Below are 6,140 nucleotides of genomic sequence, written 5' to 3' on the forward strand. Positions count from 1 at the left end.
CATTCATCCAGATGACATAACAGCAACATAACCATCACTGGTTACAATAACTCATCTGAATATAAATATTTAGCTCTACATGCAGGAAAGTTTGGGCTCAGTTCAAACAAACTATTAAACAGTGAGGAAAATTATAGCCATAAATGAATCAGTGTATTATTTATTCATTCATTCATTTTCCAAATATAATTATTCCCCTTCAGGCAATATCACTGATAAAACGAATAAAATCAAATGAAATCAAATAAAATAAGGAATTACTTGAAAATACAAATGAAAATAAAGAAGAATTAAGCTATCTGTAAAAATAAATGAATGTAATCAAAAGTAACATAACCATGACTGACCATTTTGTATCATTATTATTATAATTTTTATTTTGATCTCAGCAGCTACTCATCATATTTGCAGTATACTTTGGGTTCAGTTCAAATAAACTATGTAACAGTGAGGAAAATGTCATGACTGCATGATCAATACATAGATATGTGCATCACCTAATTATTTCTTCATTTATTTGTTTTCTATACCCATCTATTACTCTTCAGGCTACATCACTGCAAAAAAAAAAAAAAAAAAAAAAAAAAACATCAAATGAGGAATTACATAAATACTAAAAAAGGAAAGGAGCCACCAGTGAAAATAAATACATAAAAATACACAAAAATAAGGTAATAGTGCTCATTGGAATAATTTTTTATGGTCTTACAATAAAAACTCACACTGTTAGCATAATTAACAAAGCAATTATTGCCATTATATAACCTTTAGAAAAGCAATGAAATATTGTTTTTCCAGAGTAAAAAAGTTATTTTAGACATTAAGCTGATGCTTTAAAAACTGTAGACAGTGTTAACTGATATCTCCGTGATGTCAGAGGCAAAACACAAAAGCATTAAGCGTTACATTAAAAACAGTTGGCACCTTGATGATGATGACAGCTTGCCAGACATTTTCGGTATCCGGTGGCAGCGGCGGAGTGAGAGCTCTCGCATTTTTCCTCCTCTCTGACCAGCCCACCACGTTGATTTCACACTTGGACTTTATTGTTTTGTTGCTGTTTACGATTTGTTTGTCGTTGTTTTTTGCTCATAAATATTAAATGTCACATGGTTAAACATGAGACTAAAATACTTGAGATCAAAGCGGATTTCTGACAGGATTTGCCAGAACTGCAGTTTATTCCACTGCCTCCAACACAACACCCCATTTTTGAATAACTGTCACACACGTCCGCACCAGACAGCGCTTCACAGTTTATACCCAGTGCATTGTGGGACATGTAGTCTTTCGGCAATAACTGCTGTGCACATTAAGTCAAAATAACATTTAATTACAGTATTGAAATGTGCAGTTGGTCATGATGTTGTAGTCCTTTCACCAGCACGGATGTTAATCATATGACTTTACAGATCAGTTTTACATGCAGGCATGAGGCAGGGAGATGAACTACAATACCCATCATGCAGTGTGAGGGTCAACCATAGTAACCCCTGTCCTTAGTTACCAAAGTACACAAACAGCCTGCAACAGTCAGCAAGTCATCCACACAAAGGGCAATGCGGCCTTAATTACAGTGGTGGGCTAATTAATGAGAGAGAGAGAGAGAGAGAGAGAGAGAGAGAGAGGTAACAAACCCAGCTGAAAAAGAACAGCTGGAGTTTTGTTAAAAAAATTTAAAAAAAATCCACAGAAATTGTCCAAACTGGTCCAGTTCCTACTCTTAATTAAAATAATCATAATTTTTTAAAAAAGAAATTGGAACCACTTGATAAAATCAGATCCAAATTCATAGCAGCAGAAAACACATTTAGAACCGCAAAACTATCTGAACCCTGACAGAATTAACCTGGCAAATCAGGAAAACATATTAATATGCCAAAGTGAGGCTGTGATCATGGTCCCCAACTCACAAGAAAAAGAAACAGACACAGAAAACAAACTAAGACGTCGCACGCAGAGGAGGACAGAAATCAAACGAATAAATAGAATGCTGTAATTTACTGGACAGAAAATTTCAGTGAGCCCAAATTTAACCCAAATAAAAAATCCAATAAAAAGACAAACCTGACTGAATGCAGACTCTGTGAAAAGAAATTAGATTTTTTTTTTTTAATCAAATGACTGCAGGTCACAAAGCAAGACAGGATTCAGTGTTGGCTAGTTTTCATTTTATTTATTTATTTATCTATTTATTTATTTTCTCTAATTGTATAACCTCACTCACACTGCTACACCACATATAACTATACACTGAAATTGAAACGTTATTGTTGTTACTATTATGATTATTAATACACATTTTTTTCTCTTTTTTTTATTATTATAATTACCTTTATGTGTACACACATTTTATTGTTCTCTATCTATATTTAATTTTACTGTTTATAATCTGGGAAATAATGGTTTCTTTAATTTTTGAAAATATTTGCTTTCTTTTTTTCACATTTTTTGACAGCTTTTTAAAAAAAAATTTGGCCATTTTCTTGCAAATTTTTTCTTTTATTTTTTTTAATATTTCTTTTTTCAAATTGTCTGATTCAGTTTCAACACAGGTGAATTCAGTTTATAATTAAACTTGGGCATCTGTGTGGCCACTAATGTCTAATTTTCTGGTAATTATCTTGTAAATTTTTTTAAACCAAATTCTGAATCCATTTAGGTTTTTTGTTTTGTTTTGTTTTGTTTTGTTGTTTTTTTTCCCTACAGATGCTATTTTATTTTTCTATTTTTTATTTATTTTTTGGGCTAATTTTTTAGGTCATTTTATTGTAATTTTTACCGGTTTCCTGCTGTTTTTCAGGTCATTTCATGCTAATTTGCTTGAGAAATCAAGTTTGTTCTGGTTTCAAAGAGTTAAACAAAAAATTGGCATGTCTCTCCCTCTTTATGTGACTGTTTGCATGTGTATCTTTGTGTGCGTGTGTGTGTGTGTGTGTGCATGTGTGTGTATCTTTGTGCATGCTTGTGTGTATCTTTGTGCGTGTGCGTGTTCCCAAGTGCAAAGCTGTCCCAATTAACTGCCTACTTCTTTATATTGAAATGCTAAACATGGAGCCATAACAAGTGAGTCAGACTCACATGATTCACTGTTGACTCTGTGGAGGCTGGATCTTTGTGTTTCTCCCAAGAAAACCAAACTGGAGGGAGTGTGTGACCAAAGCAGCAGCTGCAGCCGAGTGATGCAACAGGGACGCTGGCAGCTCGTCTCGCCCAACGAGCAGCAGCAGCAGCAGCAGCCGAGGCTCCTCCGACCCGCAAACCCAAACAACTCCAGACTTTTATTCCAGCGTGGGATTTCCACCGCTGGCTGGGAGAAAAGTGACATCCACACACAGAAAAATGAAGGTGGAGACTGGAACCAAAAACAAGGTCCTCACAGTCTCAAACGTCTTCATGTTCTGGAGCCCAAAGTCGACTCTGATGAGGCCGTGATGTGAACTGTGATCTTTTCCATGCAGTTAGAAAAGGAGGCGAGAGAGCACCCTGCAAACTACATGCTTTTAAAGGGGCATTACACTCAACTGAAGTGAGGACCCTGGAGACTCAACTGACACATGGGGGGATAAGAACATCATGTGATGGTTGAGTCTACATGGCTCTCATCGTCCACACTTATTCCACATTTTGTGCCCGGTTGAGTCTAAATGGTCCTTTCCTGCATTTCTTTTACTGTGAAATTTGGAAAAATGACAAAAAGTAGAAGCAGGTTCCTCTTCTCATCTTTGCTGATTGGGGTTTTATTGTGAAAGGCTCCACAGTCTGTCATTGATCACATGTTCTTTGTGATGGATCTGATTTAAAATGCAGTGAAGGACAAAACTCAGGCAAACATGGACTGAAGGGAAAGAAAAATGACTGGCTTAAAAAAAATACTTAAAAAGGTACAAGTACACTAAAAGCTCTTTAGTTTCAGTAACGTGAGGAAATGTCGTAGTAGTAGCTGCTTCACTAGTAGCAGTAGTAGTGGTGGTCGTGGTAAAAGTGGTAGTAGTAGTAGCAATAGTAGTCCTACGAGCCTATTAGTAGTATTAAACAGTAGTTAAATCCATCTCTGTGTGGATGTCACACTTGTCAAATAAATTCAAAGTTGTGAAATTAAAACATAATGTTGAAATAATCACTAGTGTATTTTTAGCGTCTTAGCGACGTCTCAGTGATTTAAAGTGCACTCATCCTCATACTCTCGTCTTTTCCATCCGACTTTCCTCCTTAAACACAGAAACAGGATGAAAATCTGATGTGTGGCTCCTCATCACAACCTGGTTAGTACAACCTAAAATGGGAAAACAGCCCCGTCCAAGGAGATGTCATCCCACTCCCACGGAGCTGCGCTGCCTCAGCACGCACACGCACACACACACACACACACACACACACTCTTCACACCGTCTCCTTTAAATGAGTTTGACACCCACCTACTCAGCCTGTGGCACGGAGGCGTCTGTGTGCACTGAAGACAGATTTCACTGCGTTTGTGCAAGCATGTGTGTGTGAGTGTGAGTGTGAGTGTGAGTGTGTGAGTGTGTGTGTGGTCACTGGTGATGTCACGGTTCTCTGGAAGCAAGTTGTTGTTCTTGGTGTTTTTAGTAGGAAGAGAAGACGGGCTGTAAATAGAGCGAGTGAATCACGACTTCGCCTGTTTTAGTTCTGAAGTCGAGCCAAACTGCGGAGGCTCTGACCGGCTCGTCCTCGCCTCCGTCCCGTCCAAAGCAAACAAACAGGAGGAGGATCATTATTACACTGCCAGAGCCCGTCACACACACACACACACACACACACACACACACACACACACACCACTTGTATATTTATAACATAATGCTGAAATTCCTTGAAAGCAGCAGCTGTGTGCATGTTGTGTGCAGACTGACACGTTATGTTAGTGCTGAGATATTTAACAAATTAGTCAACTGGAAGCACATTTATTAATTATAATCAACATGATTAACTTCATTGATTAATCACTTTAGGCATTTATTTAGTACAAATGACAAACATCGTCTGATTCCAGCCTCTCTGAGATCACTGAGACGTTGCGATTCCTTCCCTTTCTCTGTTCTTATCTTTAGAAAATTAATACTTTATGTGATTTGTTTGATTTCTGCCTGAATATCTGCCTCCGATATTGATATAATTTAGGATAATCCCAGAAAAATATGAGTATGTTCACCACTTTTCCCACATTCTCTCCAGTGTAATTATGAGGTGCTGCTGTATCTCACTGACATAAAAGGAGATTTTAATATTTTCATCCTAATTTTTCCCTTCAAACTCCCAGCAGGTCGGGCTGCTTGTCAACCATCACATTTCATCTGAGATACAAGTAATAATTTCTATTCCCTGTTGCGTTTTCCTTGAAGCCAGCTGTAGCAGTGAGATATCACGTTATTTTTTTATTCATAGTCAGTGTATGTATTCGATTGATTTTCCACCAAACGTGCAGAATCAGTGGGTCGCTCCTTTAAAGCGGCTGCAGCAGCAGGAGGAGCTTCACGTCGACGTCACACGCAGCAAGGAGGCCGAAGCTGTCGTTTTCCACCGCGACAAAATAAGAAACAGGAACCAGAGGGAAAAGTCTGATTTTTTTTCCTCCTCCACATGACTGAGGTGGATTTAAAGGGACAGTTCGTCCATTTTGCAGAAGCGGTTATGCAGGACAGCAGTGGTGCCATTAGCCTCCTTCTCGCCCCGGCTGATGTTCTAAAAACTAAAATCAGATTTTTCAAAAAATGGATGAACTATCCCTTTAATGGCAGAACTCATTAGGGGATCAGAGTCATCTCATCAACCTGTCACTTTAATGTGAGCAGTCAGTGACGGTACAAGCCGGTGGCGTTTTACTCAGCGTGGATTTCAGACTTTGGCAGGATCACACAACGAGAGCAGCTGGCGTTCTCTCTGACTCCTTCATCCTGAATATGAGAAACCATAAATATTTCCATACAGCAGCAGCCCGACACACGAAGAGCACAAAACGTGTTTCCATCAACCTGATTTGAAGTGTCGCGTCAGGAAAGGTTAATCAGTTCAAATCCCAAAGTTCTTCTGTTCACTTGAGGAAGAAATGATGGGTTTTATCTTTTGAAAAAGGCAAAAATCTGAAATAAACCTTGAACTTGAACTCAGAATGTCGCTGA

Source organism: Myripristis murdjan, chromosome 15, assembly GCF_902150065.1.
Source record: "Myripristis murdjan chromosome 15, fMyrMur1.1, whole genome shotgun sequence".
Lineage (NCBI taxonomy): Eukaryota > Metazoa > Chordata > Actinopteri > Holocentriformes > Holocentridae > Myripristis > Myripristis murdjan.